The sequence below is a fragment of the Carcharodon carcharias genome, chromosome 1, assembly GCF_017639515.1.
Source record: "Carcharodon carcharias isolate sCarCar2 chromosome 1, sCarCar2.pri, whole genome shotgun sequence".
Classification (NCBI taxonomy): Eukaryota; Metazoa; Chordata; class Chondrichthyes; order Lamniformes; family Lamnidae; genus Carcharodon; species Carcharodon carcharias.
In genome coordinates this window covers 112,606,037-112,626,076 of record NC_054467.1, presented here as the reverse complement: position 1 = coordinate 112,626,076, position 20,040 = coordinate 112,606,037, and positions in this window count along the sequence as shown.

The window sequence follows — 20,040 nt, the reverse complement described above, 5'->3', positions numbered from 1 at the left end:
TGGCAGTGTCTGGGACATAATCTGTAAGGTATGATTCCATGAAGATGACTATGTCAGGCTGTTGCTTGACTAGTCTGTGAGACAGCTCTCCCAATTTTGGCACTAGCCCCAGATGTTAGCAGGCAGCACTTTGCAGGGTTGACATTGCCATTATCATTTCTAGTGCCTAGGTGGTCCGTCTGGTTTCATTCCTTTTTTATGACTTTGTAACAGAGGATATTTAAGAGTCAATGTGGGTCTAAAGTCACATTTAGGCCAGACCAGGTAAGGATGATAGATTTCCTTCCCTAAAGGGCATTAGTGAACTAGATGGGTTTTTACTACAATGGTCATCATTAGACTTTTAATTCCAGATTTTTTTATATATATTGAATTCAAATTCCACCATATGCCGTGGCAGGATTTGAACCCAGGATCCCAGAGCATTATCCCAGGTCCCTGGGTTACTAGTCCACTGACAATACCAGTATGCCATCGCTTCCCCATATGTTACAAAAACATTTAACAGTTACCTGTCAAAATGTTCCTAACTGCTTAGCAGGCTTGCCCCAGTGGTCACAAACCCACCATCGAGGTGTTTTTTTTTAGGGCTTCCAAAACCCACACCAGCACACAAAAATAGCTGGGGGGCGGGGGGTGCGTGGGAAGGAAGAAATTCAAATTTAAGGCTCCCAATGGCAACCCTGACATCAGAAGAGGGCATGCGGGTTTGTAACACCAGGCCTTCCTGACTCATGAAAAGGCCGCACAAAAAGAGTGTGGGGTTGAGAAGGCACTGTGAATTTAAAATGTGCAAAAATTCTGAGTTTTTGTCACTAATTCCCAACCTTATTCCTATGCCCATTACTGGATACAAACCCAGCTCCAGATCTCCAGCATCCCACAACTACCTAGCACTTGACAATGCCTCTGGGAGAACGATAGTCTGAAGGGCTTTTAAATGGACCAACTGCTTTAAAGAAATTAGGCATTTGAAGGAAATAAAATGCAAACAAGTACAGGTGTTAGAAATCTGAAAAAATGAAGCAGAATTTCTCCAAGATTGGCATTGTAGCAAGGCCTATAAATGCTGTTACCTGCTGATTGTGTCCAGCATTTTCCTGTTTTTGTTTCTAAACTTTTTAAGGGCTAGTTTTTTTTATTTATTCATGGAATGAGGGCTTCACTGGCTAGGCCAGCATTATTGCAAGTCCCTAATTGCCCTTGAGAAGATGGTGGTGAGCTGCCTTCTTGAACTGCTGCAGTCCATGTGGTATAGGTACACCCACAGTGCTGTTAGGAAGGGAGTTCCAGGATTTTGACCCAGCGACAGTGAAGGAACGGCGATATATTTCCAAGTCAGAATGGTGAATGGCTTGGAGGGGAATTTCCAGGTGGTGGTGTTCCCATGTGCCTGCTGCCCTCGTCCTTCTAGAAGCTAACGGTTTTGGGTTTGGAAGGTACTGCCTATGGAGCCTTGGCGAATTCCTGCAGTGCATCTTGTAGATGGTACACACTGCTGCTACTGTTCATTGGTGTTAGAGGGAGTAAATGTTTGTGGAAGGGGAGCCAATCAAATGGGCTGCTTTGTCCTAGATGGTGTTGAACTTCTTGAGTGTTATTGGAGCTGCATTCATCCAGGCAAGTGGAGAGTATTCCATCACTCTCCTAACTTGTACCTTGTAGATGATGGACAGGCTTTGGGAAGTCAGGAGGTGAGTTACTCATTCCAGGATTCCCAGCCTCTGACCTGCTCTTGTAGCCACAGTATTTATATGGCTAGTCCAGTTCAGTTTCTGGTCAGTGGTAACCCCAGGATGCTGATAGTGGGGGATTCAGCAAAAGTAATGCCATTGACTGTCAAGGGGTGATGGTTAGGTTCTCTCTTGTTGGAGATTGTCTGGCACTTGTGTGGTGCGAATGGTACTTGCCACTTGTCAGCCCAAACCTGGATATTGTCCAGTTCTTGCTGCATTTGGACATGCTTCAGTATCTAAGGAGTCACGAATGGTTCTGAACATTGTGCAATCATCAGGGAACATACCCACTTCTGACTTTATGATGGAAGGAAGGTCATTGATGAAGCAGCTGAAGATGGTTGGGCTGAGGACACTACCCTGAGGAAATCCTGCAGTTCTTTTTGGATACCAATTGAGATTTGGACTTTCCTGAGCTTTAAGACCAGGTCACCATCACTATCATTCTTCCTGTGTCATTGAGGTGTGTAAGGCAGCAACCAATCAACACCACACAATTCTACTTTTGGTTTTGCATCCAGGTCATATAGTTGCAAGTGCACTGCAGCTCCATTGCTATTTTATGGCTTGGAATTCCTCTTGACTGAACTCTTGAGCTTTTCCTTTGTGGTTTCCAATTCCATGTTTGCTTAGAGATTCTTTAGAGTGAAATGAGCCTATGTCTATAGCAAGGAGCAAACTCACAGTGAATCAACAGCTTGCTTTACGTAGTACCTGGGTTTATTTTTCATTGGTGAGGAGGAGCTGGAGGAAGGAACGGAGAGAGTATGAAGGGGAGGAGAAGGGGGAAGGGAAGGATAAAGGATGGAGTGTGGAAGGGATGGAGATGGGAAGGAAAAGGGGAAGAGGTGGTAGGAACAGGAGGCAGAGGGAGAAGAAGAAGGGAATGAAATGGAGCAGGGTAAGAGGTAAGAGGAGAAGGAAGCGAGTGTGGACTTGGAGTGAGAAGGCAGAGAGGGGACGAAAAGCAAGGGACTGGATGAGAAGTAAGAGTGAAGAGAGGAGAGGGGTGGGAGGGGGAGGAAATGTAACTGGTGCAAAGCAAATTTTAGAGCTGGATGGCATAGAAACTTTAAAACTGAAGCTTTAACATTAAAGGGCAAATTTTCTAATGCGCACTCCTGGCCTGGTGTCCTGCTATCCCGAGCACACATTGGCACCTATGACCTTCCATCCTTTAAAATAAACAGGTAGAGGATCACAGAGAGCAGATCTGTGATTTCCCATTACGCATTGCCCAAATATTCACACCATGAATGCATATTTGGAAAATTAGCCTTTAAAAAAGTCAATGAGCATTTTTATTCTGATGGGTGCAGCTGAAAGCATGAGGTGAATCTTGAATTTGTGTGGCAATGTAAAATGGGTGATAGCAAATTAATAATCCATATTAATCCCCCCGATATACATTTCCTTTTGAAATCAATATAATATAAAATAAAATTGAATATGACTTCAGGCAGGCCTTGGGCTTCAATGCAGTGGCTGAGGTCCCCACTAATTTTTAACTCCTGGCTACCTGTTTCTCAGCCACAAATGGGTTGACCACTTGCTGAATTTCTCCCTCAGTGTCTCCCTCAGAAATGTGGAAGGAAAAGGAAAAAGAATCAATTTTATAATTTATTCCCTTTACTCAACTTGTTCACAGGTTCTTAATAAAAAATGCAGCCTGTACTGATAGGATCAGATTCCAATGAAACCTCATCAACCTGAAACATTAACTCTGTTTCTCTTTCCACAAATGTTGCTGAGTATTCCCAGAATTTTCTGTATTTTATACATATATATTTGATTGGGTTTTTTTGCTTGTTAACATTATTTCATCTTTTGACTATAATTTCTGACAACCACGGATAAAATGCATGTGTTGCCCAAACCTCCAAAGAGAAAACATCAGCAAATGGGGCCAAAACTAATATCACGCTTGCACACTTTCCAATTTAGTGATGTTATCTCTCCCAGTAAACAAACATGCTGTTCCTAGTATTGTTCAATATAGAGGGAGAAGTTACACAAGGTCATTAAAGGTTAATAGTGGATTATTCAAGCGGCTTGTGTGTGGGGACTAGCTGATTGATTCTGCTTCCTTGTTTGGAATCCTGCTGTGTCACTGATGAGTAACGATGCAATTCTCCTCCATTCCGTTTCAATTTAAACTGGGAAGGTAACCAATGAAACCTTGCCAGAACTCGTGAGAAATCAGTCTATGACCACCATTATTGTGCTGATAAAAAATGAAGGAAAGGGAAAAGAATGTTATTTCACAGGGGCATATGGAGGGAAACAGGCCTCTCGGCTGTAAAATAAATTCTCCACTTTATGGGTGGATAATTTTCTTGGCAGGTGGGGCTCCCTATGGGAGCACAAAAGTGAAAAAGCTGTCCAAAGTTTGGCCAGAAAAGCGGGACAAACCCAAAGCAATTTATCCCCATTGTATTTTAACTTTGGAGGAAACATAGGAACAATCTGCTAGGCAGAATTTTATTTGATGCTGTGTTCAGCTTTAAAGAAAAACTTGGTTGAAACAGGAGGCAATAACTGGCTCCAAGATAAAAGAGGTGAGACACATGTACAATTTCAAATGATATAATAACTGCGACTTTAAAATATCTTTTCCTTTGTTCAATATTTGCAGCTCCCAATGTTGGATTGTCCTCACTGAAATCACCTCTGTGGTTCAACTAAAGTTGTTGACTAATCAACTGATCTTCACCAGGAGCACAAAACAGGCTTGCAGCCAATTGGCAGCCTGTTTTACACTGCACCCAATTTTCTTTTCCATTGATTTAAATTACAATTCTCCTAGGAAATGGTACAGAGCACCAAGATTCCTTTAGTAATGAGCAGTACAGGCCCCGAGGGCAAATGAGTGAAGTGGCAATGAGTGGGGTGCCACCTCCAGCATAGAAGAAAGGTGCAAGCAGAACCAGAGGGTGAATGACTTTATCTAGTCAAAGTAGGGGAACCAACTGTAATCTTTCAATAAAGTAGTGCACAAAGCATGTAAGGAAAACTGCTAGGGAATGTTGAAATTTGATATTTCCAGACACTGACCTAATTCCTAGACCAACCACTACACTTTAGCTGGACTTATGGCCAGGATTTTCCCCTCAGCGATTTGGGGGGCGGGGCCTGCTCACCGAGGGGAAAATGATGTGGGATGACGTCAGGAGGAATCCCCGACTGTCATTCCGGTCTATTTTAATTTTTAGGAAGGCGGGTGGACAGCGAAATCAGCTGTCTGCCCGCTGACCTGTCAATGGCCAATTGAGGTCATTGACAGGCTAGTTAAAGTAATTAAAGACCTGACCGTCCAACCTTAAGGCTGGCGGGCAGGCCAGGAGCCCCAGCGGGCTTCTGATTATTGATGAAATTTCATCCACTGGCATATTTTTAAAAAATTAATAAAATTTATGTGGTCTTTATTAACATGTCCCATCTCGTATGACATTGTCACATGAGGGGGATATGTTAATAATTTTTTAATTTTTGTATTTTTAAAGTTTTCCAGACTGTCACTGGTCTCTCTGAGACAGGACTTTGTCTCAGGGAGAAGAGCACACTTTGACAGATGGGGAATCCCTGCACCCCACCCCCACACAGGAAGCGCATAACGCTTCCCTTCGGGGATGCCACTGTGTGGGCATTAATTGGCCCACCCACTCAAAATGGTGATGGGCCCTGTTTCAGTGGCGGGGGTCGGCTGCCCGCCCGCCGCCAAGCCGGTGGGGCCCACCCGCCATCCAAGGTCAAGATTCTGCCCAAAACGTTAGATGTCGCATGTCTTTTGGCAACAGCACCTATTGTCATAATAAAATGGAAAGATTTCCAGCACAGAAGGAGGCCAATCAACCTATCATGTCCATGCCATCCGGAAAAGAGCAATCCAACTCAATCCCACCTTCCAACTCTTGGTTTATAGCACTGTAGATTATGGAACCTCAAATGCATATCAAGGGCAGAATTTTCCCCCAGTTAGGGGGGACGTTCAGGAGCGGGTGCATGCAGGCGCACCTACGAATGCAGAAAAGAGTGCATTCATCTCCCTGAGGCTAAGTGCTGCCTCAGGGAGATTGGCGCCAAATTCAAAAATGGTAAATATAAAAAAATAAAATTTCCCTGACATGTCCCTTCATGTGACACTGTTGACTTAAGGTTGGATAGGCAGGTCCTTTAACGAGTTCAATTACTTTTTAAATGGCCTCAGTTGGTCATTGACAGGTCGGTGGGTGCACAGCTGATTCGGCTATGCTCCCGCTGACCTGAAAATTGAAATGATGTGGGGTGACGTCAGGAGTTCCGCCCAATATCATCCTGCATCATTTTAGGCATTGGTGAGCGGGCCCTGCTCCCCCTATTCGTTGACCTCAATATCCTGCCCCAAGTATTTTTTAAATGTGACAATGGTTTCTGCCTCTACCATTCTTTCAGGCAGTGAGTTGAAGATCCACATAACTTTCTGGGTGAAAAGGTGATTCCTCAACTTCACCTTAATCCTTTTACCAATTACTTTAAATCCATGTCCCTGGTTATTGACCTCTCCGCTGACAAAATAGGTCCATCTTACCCACTCTATCTAGGTCTCTCATGATTTTATACATTTGAATTAAATCCTCAGCTTCCTCTGTTCCAAGGAAATCTAACTCCAGTCTATTCAATATTTTCTCATAACCAAAATTCCCCATTTCAGGCAACATCCTCATAAATTTCACCTAAACCATCTCTAGTGCATTCGCATCTTTCCTAGAGTGTGGTGACCAGAACTGTACACAGTACTCTAGCTGCAATCTAACTGATGTTTTATGCAGTTCCACCATAACCTCCCTGATAATATGGCCTAGATTTTGGCCAATAATAAAGAAAGGAATCCAAGCTGTCTGCTTAACCACCTTATCTACCTGTCCTGCTAACTTCAAGGATCGGCAGACATGCACTCCATGATCCCTCTGTTCATCTGCACTTCTCAAAATCCTCCCATTTATTGTATATTCTCTTGCCCTGTTTACCCTCCCCTAATGGATTACTTCACGCTTCATCAAATTGAATACCATTTTCCACTTTTCTGTCCATCCGACCATTCATTGATATCTTCCTGCTGTCTACAGCTTTCTTCCTCAAGATTGACCATATGTCCAATTTTTGATTTATCTGCAAACTCCTTAATCATATACCCTACATTTAAGTCTAAATCATTGATGTAGATCATGAATAGCATGGGATCCAGTACTGAGTCCTGCAAAAGCCCACTGAAAACAACATTCCAGTCACTAAAACACCCATCAACCATAGAGCCGTTTGCTTCCTGCCACTGAGCCAATTTTGGATTCAACTTGCCACTTTCCCTTGGATCCCATGAGCATTTAATCTTCTGACAAGTCTGCCATGTGGGACTTTGCCAAAAGTTTTGCTAATATTCATGTAGGCTACATCAATCTCACCAGTCTCATTGACCTGCCTTGTTATCTCCCCAAAAAAATTTAATCAAATTGGTTAGGCACGACCTTCCCTTAACAAATCCTTACTGATTGTCATTAATTAACCCATGCTTTTTAAATGACGACTTGTGCTGTCTCAGAGTTTTTTCCAACAATTTGCCAAACGGGTTAGGTGAACTGGCCTGTAATTATTTGGGTTATCCCTTTCTGCCTTTTTAAACAACAGTACAACATTAGCAGTCTTCCAGTCCTATGGCACCAAGTCTGTAACGAGGGAGAACCATAGAATCATGCAATGACTACATCACAAAAAGAGGCTGTTTGGCCCTTTGTGTCTGTGCTGGCTCTCTGCAAGTGCAACTCAGCTAGCCCCACACCTCCAATAGCCCCATTCCCCCATAGTTAGGCAATTGCTTGGCAGAGCTTCTTCTATTTCTTCCCTTGCTTTCCTGAGCAGCCTGGAATACATTCCATCCAGGCCTTGTGGTTTATTTTCTTTCAAAGATGCGAAACACTTTAATATTTCCTTCCTAGCTACGTTTATCCCACCAATATTTCATGCCCCTCCTCCTTAACTACAATGTCTCTTCTGTCCCTCTCCTGTTAAAACAGACACAAAGTATTCATTAAGAAACATGCCCACATCTCACGCTTCTTTTAGTAACCATTTTGGTTGTTAATTAGTGCTACTTTTTCCTTAGTTTTCCATATACTTTTTATGTATAAATAAAACATCTTTATGATTTTATGTGGCAATATTTTTCATGCACTCTCTGTTTTCCTAATTTCTATTTTAATTTAATCCTTATGCTCCTCCAGGCTTTCTGCAGTATTGAGCTCTCAGAATGTGACATGTTTCCCTTTTTGCCTTATTCTACTCAGCATGCTCTTTGACATCCATGGGGGTCTGGGATTTGAGGGTTCTATCTTTTTTCTTTGTGAGAACATATTTGTTCTGAACCCTCTTCAGCTCCTCCTCAAATGCCTCCCACTGCTCTGACACTGACTTACCTTCAAGTATCTGTTTCTCATTGACTTTTGCCAAACACATCTCAGCCGAGTAAATTTGGCCCTTCCCCAATTTAAAAAGCTATTATTGGTCTACAGTATTTTTATGCTTTTATATAACTACTCTAAATCCAACTTAATATGATCACTGTCACTAAAATTCTCGCCCACTGATTCCCCCCTTCACCCGCCCAGGTTCCTTCCCTATAACTAAGTTCAGAACTGCCTCTTCTCTTGTTGGGCTTGCTACCTACCAGCTAAGAAAAGTTCTCATAAATGCATTTTAAGAATTCTGCACCTTTTATATCTTTTGCACAGATATTATTCCAGTTAATATCCTATGCTGGGCACCTGATCCATTGTAAACAAGGGGCAGAATTTTCCGTGCCCGTTGGCATCGGGAGTGTTCGATGGCATGAGTGGACAACATGGTAAGAAGGCAAAAAATCAGTTTCACGATATGAAACCAGTTTGCGATCGTCCACTCAGCCTGTCAATGGTAGGCCGCATTTCTTGCCATTGGACATCGGGCACCTCATTGTAATACATCAGCATATCATTATAAAGCTAGCCCGCCGGACTCATCCTCCACCGTTGGATCATCCACCCATGTTGATGTGATTGCACATTGACATGTTTCACAAGAGGAAATAAAAGGCGTGCAGTTGGCGGGTTGCACTTTGAGGGGAACTTGGAGGTGAGTGCACAGTAACATTGCGGAGTGCTCATGAGGGAAGCTTGTTGTACTTCAAAGTTGAGGCGCATTGGGAGGGGCAAAGGCTGCCCTGCGGTTGAGGCAACTTTGGGGACAGGGCAATAGCTGCCCTGCAGTTGAAGGTAGCGCACAAGCACATGAGTGGTGGGGGTGGGGGTGCAGTGGGCGAGGGATGCAGCCATGCATTAGGGACACATGTATGAAGTCATGTATGAAGTGACCATTCCTCTGCAGCTGAGAAAGTTCAGACGCAGCTACATTGACATGCATGGAGTCGGGCCTCTAGCTTATCTGCCCGCTCAAGCAACACAGAGGCATAAAATTGCCACCAAGCGTACCAGAGCTTTTCACCCCTCGGGCACAGACTGCAAATTTATGAGCATTTTAGTGGACTGCAGAACAGTTAGATGACTGGGCACATTGTACAATCTCCTTGCTAAAGCTTAGCGTAGAGCAATCACTGGGGGAGGTGCTCAAAGCCCCTTGCAATGCCATCATCCCGGTTTGAACCAGTCTCTCCCATGGTTCAAGCTAGTGGCATAAAGAAAGCGAAGAAGACGGAGAAGAGGGTGTCGGAGGCGCCTGGCTGCGCAAAGGGAGGAGCAGCACCCTCAAGAAGAAGGGACGGCTGGGGCTCAGCCACAGTGAGCCTTCGCTGATCGGCGCCTAGCTAGACCCAGGGCTTATAGTCATCGCCTTTCATTCCTGCAGATGACTGAGAACCAGTGTCGCCGAAGACTGTGCATATCTAGGGAACCAGTCAGTCCCAGCTGCTAGATGCTGCAAGATTTGGTGCCACAGGCACATGGAGGGCATCCGCTGCCAGTGGCCATCAAAGTGACAGTGCGCTCAATTTCTATGCCAGTGGCTCCTTTTAGGGCTCCACAGGTGACCTCTGTGGGATATCACAAACCTCCACCCACAAATGCATCCATGAGGTCACGGATGCCATCTTTGCGAGGGCACACAATTTTGTGCATTTCGTCTGGGACTAGGAAAGCCAGGATGTAAGAGCATGGGGATTTTTCCCAGATCTCGAGCTTCCCACAGGTACAGAGTGTGATCGACTGAACTCACGTGGTGTTCAGATCTCCATCGCGACAAGGAGTCAACTATGTCAACTGCTGCACATTTGCTGAATGTGCAGTTGGTGTGCGACCACCACAAACACATCCTGCAGGTCTGCACACAGTTTCCAGGAGTGGCTCGCTGTGGCTTTTCAGCATGACTTCTACATTCTCAGTCAGTCACAGATCCCTGATGTCTTGCAGGGTCCACAGAGGCTGCTCGGGGACAAGGGATACCTGTAGAGGCTGTGGCTGATGACTCCCATGCGGCGACCTCCGACTGCAGCAGAGCGAAGGGATAATGAGGCTCATGCTGCAACTCGCAACTTGATGGAGTAAACCATGCATGAAAATGACTGGTCTGCTGAAGCCCTGCAATATAGTCCACAGAGGGTTTCACGCATCATCATCACATGCTGCGCCCTTTACAACTTGGCGCTGCAACTGGGAGAGAAGCTGGCTGAAGAAGAGATGCAGGGGCTGGAGGTTTCCTCCAATGAGGAGGATTTGGATGGGGATGAGGGTGAGGGTGAGGAGGTCCTCGAAGGCGATGATGATGGCGATGAGGCTATTGCATAGCCCAGGCGAGGCAGGCATGCATGGGAGGCCTTCATAGCTGCTAGATTTGTGGGGGATGATGATGACATGCAGTGAGGTGACCCCATAGACACTCACATTGTATCTGTGAATGTTTGTCTCCAGTCTGGCTTACGGCAACACGAATACCCTCTGTGATAATGCTTCTGTCTGGAACCAGCCAGAGAACAGGTTATTTGGTTGGGGATGATACAAAACTTGAAACCTTTGTAAACTGTGAGGAGGACAGTGTAGAACTTCAAAAGGACATAGACAAGTGGGTGGAATGGGCAGATAGGTGACAGATGAAGTTTAATGCAGAGAAGTGTGAGGTGATTCATTTTGGTAGGAAGAAAATGGAGTGACAGTATAAAATAAGGGGTGCAATTCTTAAGGATGTGCAACAGCAGAGAGACCTGGGTATATATGTGCATAGATCATTGAAGTTGTCAGGGCAGGTGGAGAGAGCAGTTAATAAAGCAAACAGTATCCTGGGCTTTATTAAAAGGAGCACTAATCTCTGGCCATCCAAGTGGTGGCAAGCCCTCTCCAGAATGCATCAATTGGCCCTCCGACTTAACCAAAAGAGGTTCTTAGAACACCCAAGCTAACCCATACATTTCTCTCTTTCATCCTGCAGGAGGAATACATCAGGAGCATGGATCCTGGTGACTTAGCTGTATGCCTTGTGGCTTACAGAGAGCAAAGATGAAGGAGAAGAGAGCAACGGAGGTGCCTGGCTGCATGGAGGGAAGAAGGGGGCAGCTGGGGCTCCCACACAGGCCACTGAAGAGCCACAGAGAGCCATCATTAGTTGGCGCCTAGCTAGACCCGGGGTCTATAGACGCCGCCTTTCATTCCCGCAGATGACTGAGGACTAGAGTTGCTGAAGACTGCACATGTCTAGAGAACTGGTCGGTCACGACTGCCAGCTACTGCAGGATTTGGTGCCACATGGGCATGGAGGGCAACTACTGCCCGTGGCCATGACCGTGGCACTCAATTTGTACGGCAGTGCCTCCTTTCAGGCTCCACAGGAAGCATCTGTGGGATATCGCAAGCCTCCACCCACAAATCGATCCATGAGGTCACAGATGCCATATTCGCAAGGGCACACAACTTTGTGTATTTCGCCTGGACCAGGAAAGCCAGCATGTAAGAGCAATTGGATTTGCTCAGATCTCAGGTTTCCCACAGGGTTCAATCGACTGCACTCATGTGGCGCTCAGATCTCCGTCGCAACAAGCGATCAACTATGTCAACCGCAAGGGCTTTCATTCTCTGAATGTGCAGCTGGTGTGCGAACACCACAAACACATTCCACAGATCTGCACATGGCTTCCAGGGACTGTACATACATTCTCAGTTGGTCACAGATCCCTGAGGTCTTCCAGGGTCCACAGAGGCTGCAAAGTTGGCTCCTGGGGGACAAGGGCCACCCATAGAGGCCTTGGCTGATGACACCCATGTGGCGGCCTCAGACTGCAGCAGAGCAAAGGTATAACAAGACTCATGCTGCAACTTGCTACTTGGTGGAGTAAAACGGGATGCTGAAAATGAGGTTCCAGTACCTGGACCGGTCTTGGTGGAGCTGACTCCTTGAGGAGAGGGGATCATCATCCTGACTTGGAAATATATCGCTGTTCCTTCATTGTCACTGGGTCATAATCCTGGAACTCCCTTCCTAACAGCATTGTGGGTGTACCCAAACCACATGGACCGCAGTGGTTCAAGAAGGCAGCTTACCACCACCTTCTCAAGGGCAATTAGGGATGGGCAATAAATGCTGGCCCAGCCAGCGAAGCCCACATCCCATGAATGAATTTTTTAAAAAGCTACCCTGCCCTTGCATACGGATTGTTGGAGGCCAACTATGGCGTCAGTAATTGAGTTCAGCCTGCGCAGCAGTGCAGGAGCAATTTCCTGCATCAAGTCTCCATGGCAATCACCATCCTACCAGTGTTGACCTCAGTGTGTTGGCATGCCAGCACCATCACCTCAGCCTAAAGGGGGAAACAACCCCTTACAATCTGAGGAGTGTAGCGGACATCCCTTCCTGGTGTTCCCTAGCTTGCCTTTGCAACTCCAGGTATGACCGAATCCAGAGGCTCGTGAGCTGACTCGGACTCAGAGGATTTCTGACCTCCAGCAGTCCTTCGAATGCTAGAAATCTGGGAAGACCCTGCTGCCGCCTGCAGTGAATCAGAAAGTGCCATGTGCTCACCAGATTGTGAGCTTGAGGCTACTCTAAAGTTAGGTCCCACCGAGGTGTGTGCCTCTGTGCTGGTGGAGGGTGTGGGTGAGCACTGTGATGGGTCTTGAATGAAGGTGCCTTCAGATTCCTCTTCAGAGGTTTCTTCAGGCCTTGGTGGCCCTGGGTCGTGAACTCCATCGGCTGTTTCCCAGATGCGCCTGCAAAAGCAAAGAGAGATAATTAGTGCATGGCAGGGTACTGCGGAACTGGACACATCACTCATGGCATGGCTGTCTGATGGATGTTGCACTGCTGGATCTTCACTTGATAAAGCACCACCAATCTCACCGTCAGCACAGGAATGGTTCAGATTCTCGTCGGCCAGCTGGGTGGCTCTGTTTTCAAAGTCCACGAGGACCTTGACTTCATGCATTCCTCCAATGCGACCTCTGCTTCTTGTTGTGTGCCAACTTGTCCTGCATGAATAGAGATGGAGAGAGTGTAAGCAGGATGCCTGCCAGGCCAAATGATAAGTATGCCTGGCATGTGTGGGTGGTGAGTGGTCCCATGGATAGGATGAGGACAATGAAGGTGTGTGTGAGAGAGTGAATGGTGATGTCCCTTGCACTGGCAGTCATGGTCTTGTGGATGTGTGATGGGTTTGTGAGTCTGTGAGTTCAGAGTGGTGAAAAGAGTGACTTCCCCTGGTGGAACAGAGGAGATCATTCATCCTCTTGTGGCACTGGGTGGCTGTCTTCTTTTGCAGGGCATTTGCGCTGACCATTCCTGCCATTGCCTCCTAAGCCGGATTAGTGAGGTTGCTGTCCATCCTGCGGCCAGAGCAGGGGTAGATGACATCACAGCACCTCCAATGCATCCAAAAGGCGCTTGTCATGGCATTATCCTCTCATGCCCATATGATAGCTAATGTATCATTATTGCTAAGTAATTTCCTTGTAGAAGGGCAAAATACATTGGTTGGCTCTTGGCTGCAGGGTTTCTCTCAGGTGTGTACTTAAAGGGCAATGCATTTGGGCCATTTGCATTATAGGAAGGATGTGATTGCACTAGAGAGAGTGTAGAGATTTACCAGGATGTTGCCTGGGCTGGAGAGTTTAAGTTATGAGAAGAGATTGGATAGACTGGGGTTATTTTCCCTGGAGCAGAGGAGATTGAGGGGAGACATCGATCGCCGCCGCCAAAATGGGCCCCGCCGCCATTTTACATGGGCGGGCCAATTAAGGCCCACCCAGCGTGCCGCCTGATGGGAAGCGCTATGCGCTCCCTGTGCAGGCGGGGGTGGGTGGGGTGGAGCGGAGGGGGTTCCCCAACTGCGAGAGTGCTGCCTCAGGGAGATTGCAGAAAGGCAGTGAAACATTAAAAATAGAAAAAATCATTGACATGTCCCCCTCATGTGAAAATGTTAATGAAATACATAAAAACTTTATTATACTTTTTTAATTCCGATATCAAACCTCATCCTGCCACTGGATGAGGTTTGTAAAAAAATCACTTACCCGTCTGCCCATTGAGCCCGTGTGACGAGCTGAAGTTCACATGGGCCCCTCAAAACCCTGGTCAGCTGGTGATTTAATGGCCTTAACAAAGCCTTTAATTAATGGCGGGTGCACATCGCGCTGCATAGCGCGCCCGCTGACCGAAACATCGCGATGCCACGCGCTGACATCGGGACGCTTAAATGACGTCAGCACACAACATTTTAAGTGCTGACGTGTGGGCTCCGCCACCTGCACGTCAGCCAGAAGATTCAGCCTTATGACTCTATGCTTTTATATGATAAATTTAAAATTGAAGAATCACTAAACCGTGAGCCAATGTAAGTCAGCGAGGACAAGGTTAATGGGTGAATCGAATTTGATGAAATCTATAACACTGGCAGCTGAATTCTGGATGACCTCAGGCAGGGTAGAATGTGGGAGACTGGCCAGAAGCTCATTGGAACCATCAAGTCTAGAGGCTTCAGCAGCAGACGAGCTGAGGCAGGGGCAGAATCAGGCGATGTTACAGAGGTGAAAATAGAAAGTCCTGGTCATGGCATGGATGTCTGGCTGAAAGTTCAACTCCAGGTCAAATATGACACCAAGGTTATGAACAGTCTGGTTCAGCCTCAGACAATTGCCAGGGAGAGGGATGGGGTTGGTAGCTACAGAGTGAATTTTGTGACAGAAATCAAAGGCAATGGCTTCAGCCATCCCAACATTTACCCGAAGAAAATGTCTGCTCACCCAGAACTGAATATTGGACATGCAGTTTCATAATTCAGAGACAGTGGGGGGTGTTAAGAGAGATGATGATGCCTTCAGCATACATGTGGAAACTGATAGTGTTTTTGGCTGATGGTCACCGAGGGGTAGATGAGAAATAGGAGGGGGTGTAGCACAGATCCTTGAGGACTGGGATGAGAAGCAGGAGATTCTTTCGCTACAATTTGATAAATAGGAATGGAACAGGGCAGCACCAGCTAACTGAATGGTGGATTTAAATTGAATACACTAGCTATGAAGTTTTACTGTAGAGATGTAATTCTAAAGGCAGGATTTTCCCTTGAACTCAGCTCTTTAGTCAGCATAAAGATGGAAATATATTTTTTTCCTCCATTTCTTTCATATACGGGTCACATTTTATTGACATGTAGTGTCAACTAGAGTTTAAATTGTGTTAAACCATATTTTGTACCTCACAATATATTGGCTGATGGCCAGTTCTAATTGATCTCAGTCTTGGAGAATTGGAGCCTATAATGGAACTGAAAATGAAAAGCATTGTCATAGCAGAGTAGGGTATACTGGAAGTGCAGCAGTCTCACTGATAACGGCATCATGTGGCAGAACTCAGTCTTTCTACTTCCTGGCACTGGAAGAAACCATTGAACAGTTTTGCAATAACAGGAGCCATTACACTTTGCTGTTTGGCATGAATGTGGTGCATTAAATAATGCTGCCTTACTCACACTTGCCAGGTTCCATATCTTGCACATAACGAGTGTTTGGTTTTCCCTGAGACTTGAGAACCAAGGTAAACATGTAGGAAATATCCTCCCAACTATATCTCAAGAGATGAAAGATAATTGGTCAGTTTCTAATGTGGTCGGGGATCCGCTCTGCCAGACATTTAGCCAATTGATGAAGACTCATTGTGGTGTTGATCGTGATGTCAATTCTTAGGAAAATATGTGTCTCTGGCTGTTCTGTGCTAGCATTTTGCTGAATGATCAGTAACTTGTCAAATTCCATCTTTACACAAATACATTTGTCCATCAAGGCAAATTAAGTAAAGATACCAAATCCATCTCACAATTTCTGGGTTCCTAGAAAATACGGGCCTACGTGGCCAGGTTAGCATGAGGAAACCAAGGAACGGAATAAAGATTTTCTGATTTTGTTGGGTGGCTTGGAAAGAGAATTAATTCATGATATTACCCTCATTCCTGCCAGCCTGCTGCTATTTCCCACTGGTTTTGGCAGGTAACTGGCTGTGGGCATGTAGATTGCCCAAACTTCCTGCTGCCAAGGGCAAGAGGATTTGGTTCTTGCCTTGCCCCTGCCCACCTACTAAATTCTTGATCAGGAATAACATTTTCCCCTATATTTCACCCCAGGACTTTTTCCAGTTTTTGTGGCTAAAGATAAAAAACTGAAAATGCACCTGGTAAAAACCAGTTTTAAATCAGCAGTGAAGGCTGCAAAGGCCATTAAGTATAGCACAACAGCATCGAATGCACTATAAAAGTCTTGCAGCTTCCAAACTGCCATTGTGGCAATTTACTGTAATTGGTTGACAACCAGTTTTAAAGTTTAAAGGCTCAGATATTGCAACCTAATTAACATTTGTCTGCAATTGCTGACTAATCAAATTAATGAAAAAACTTGTTGACAAGAAATGGATGTTTCAGTTTACCCAGGGTCAGCGAGTTCAAGATTCAGAGTTTAATTTCCAAGCCCAGCTGTCTGCTGAGCTCATTTCATTTTACAGTGTTGTGATTATCTGCTTTAGCCTTAATGTGTCAGAATGTTTGCAGGAAAAAGCCTTTCATGAAATATTGCACATACTTTCAACTACAATAGGCAGCTAAAACTGGTGTTATCATATCGCTGGCTCATTATACACATCACCTGATTTCTTTTCCCATTGACATCAATGGGAAAAGAGGCACTGGAATAGGAAAATGGCTGACAATTCAATAATGCCAGTTTATGCCACTATCATGCCCCACTCCAAAGCTGAAAGTTACTCCTGGTTAGTTCGACATCACCTTTTATTATTTGCATTTTATCTCCTTTTATTGAGGTGTAAAAATGGGAATCTAAAGGAACCAAAATCTCAAGAAACACCAAACATGTTGCTGGACAGCCAGAAACAGACAGGGACTTCATCAGTATAATCTGATGCCTATTTAAATATATAGTTAGGACCTTTGTGCAATATTAATACCAACCGGTGCTGCCATTACTGCTTTTGGAATATAGGAATGTGGGAACAGGAGTAAAACATTCAAGCCCCCGAGCCTGTTTCACCATTTAATGAATCATGGCTGATCTGCATCTTAAGTCCATCCATCTGCCTTGGATCCATATCCTTTTATACCCATGTTTAGCAAAAATCTATGAGCTTTAATTTTACCTAACAAACTCTTACGAAAAACCTTGTCGACTTTCTTCTCCTCATCCATCTTGACGTACCCCTCCATTAGCTATACTTTCTCAAAAAATTAAATTATATTAAACATGACCTACCCTTTACAAATCCATGTTAGCTTTCTCCAATCAGTTCAAATTTCTCGAAGTGCTCAGTCACTTTTTCTTTAATTATACATCCCACTGACCTTCCCACAGATGTTAGACCAACAGGTCTATGATTTCATGGTTTTGGTCTCTCACCTTTCCTTAAAAATGGAGTTACATATGGAATTTTCCTATCTAAAAGGGTACAATTTTTGAATTGAGAGCTTTGAAAGATTATCGGTAAACCATCTGCAATTTCCTCAGCAGCTTCCTTCAAAACCCTGAGGTGGAAACCATCAGGTCGTGGGGACTTGTCAAGCTTTAGTGCCATTATTTTTCTAATACTCGTTGCTTGCATATGTTAATGTTAGTGAGTTCCAGTCCTTGATTAATAATTAGTCTCTCTGGTGTGTCAGGTATATTCTCCATTTCCTCCACTGTGAAGCCTGACACAAAGGAGGTAATTTTAAATTCCCAAAATAGCTGGGTTTGGTTCAGGCAGGAGGTTAAAATTTAAGCGCCAGATTTTAATTTACAGATGCGCTGGGAGCACAGAGGGACCCATAGTGCATGGGAAGCCCAAAGTAAGTTGCAGCAGATCGCTCAATGGGTTTTAAACTCCGCCATCTCATTATTATTTTATTTCTGGATTTCTCAATCAGTTAGAGATAGTGGGTGTGATAACAACCTGCATGATGTGACTTGAATTATAATTTTTAAAGGAACACTCCAAATATGCAAGTTGAAGCAGTTGGAATTGCCATTGGGAGACAAAGCACTTTTGTAATGGAGTTGAGAAGGGCCAAAGGTTGCACCCCACTTGAGTGACACTTCCCTGAACATGCTGACCATAAAAACCAAGAGAGAGATACTGTTCCCTGCTGAGGGGAGGAAGAAGCCAGCTGCTGACAGAAAGGTGGCCCAGGAGGTCAGCAGCAGGTGTCACACTTCTGGATCCAATACCGTCGGCACTTCAATATCTTAATCAGGGCAGGAAAGAAAACAGCAAGAACACATTCAACTCCACCTTGATGTGCATATCAGCCCAACTGATATGCACAGCCCAGCATATCACTCTCCCTTTTTATGCCTACTTCATCACATCACTCCTCACTTACCCTGCAGGCTCACCCATCCCTCTCTGCACACTTACTCACAACAGCATCCATCCATTCATCACCAACACTCACTCTTACTCTTATGCAATGTGTTGCCTCTCCCTCATATGCTCTCCATTCAGCAGATGAGCACATGACTCTTGCGTTTCTTCTTTCCCTCCTTGCAGGAGGAGAGAGCATTGGGCACAAGGGACAGGCAGAGACCCAAAGGTGGCCCTCCAGGCAACCTGCAACTAAACACCTACAGAAGGGGAGGTAATGGAAATTAGCAGAGTCTTGGCATGCCTAACAACCAGAGATGGAAAGAATTAAATAGATGACAGGATTAAATATCAGAAAGCTGCAGGGCATAAAACACAGTCATGTTGGCTTCATGACAACAGGGAATAAAATATGCTGATGTGCATCATGATAACTTCAAGCATTCTGAGATTGCAATTACTCATACATTTCTTTTATCTCCCGCAGAGCCTCACACACCCATCAGGAGGTGAGCAAGACCACCCATGCTGACATCTCCTCAGGGGAGCTTATTCCCTCCGAGGGCATACGGTCAAAGGACTTAGGCAGACCATGTATCATATCAGACACTCTGACCTCCATGGGACAATATAGAGAAATTGTTGGGTTTACCCACAGGTGACTCACCCTTGACAAGTGAACAAGAGATGATTCAGACAGGGACAGAAGTGGAAAGTCCATGTTGAAAGATACAGGACTCTCAAAGCTCAGCTCAGCTGGATACTGATGAACTCGATACTTCTTGAGCAATAGCTGAGAACGTGCAATGTATTGACAGCAATGGTGCGACGGTGGACTTTGTGCTTCTCACACCACGTCCAATTCCATAACATCAACCTTCCACTTCTGATTTCCTGCTTTCACTTTACACAACAGCTGCCGCCTGTCCAGACACAGCAGCCCACAGAGGAGGAGGACAGCTACAGCACAGCAAAATAAGTGGTCCCATCACTGAACCTGCTCTATGCATGCTTGCAGAGATTAGAGAAACCTATCTCAAGCATGAGTTGAAGGATATCACAGACTTTTGCAATGATGTCTTCTTTCATGTTAGAGTGGCCAACTCAATGGAGCAGCAATATGACAGTCACGCAGATGTATGCATCCCTTCAACAATGGCTTGCAAACTCTGAATGCCCCTTTAAATAGGATGAATGATATCCTAGCCTTGGCCTTTCATCACTCCAGTGATCTGCAGCAGCAAAGTGTTTTCTAGCAGGGAATTGTGGCTGGCCCATGAGAGTCATGATGTTGAAAGTGGATATGGAAGTGGAAACTTGATTCACTGCTTCCAAAGTGAATACATCTCCTTCCCATTGCTCTACCAGTCTCTCAACACTGCTCAATGCACCACACCCCTATCACTCACCCTTGCATTCAGGACTCATACTTAACATCCAGGTATTCCACCTCATCCTTACACACATT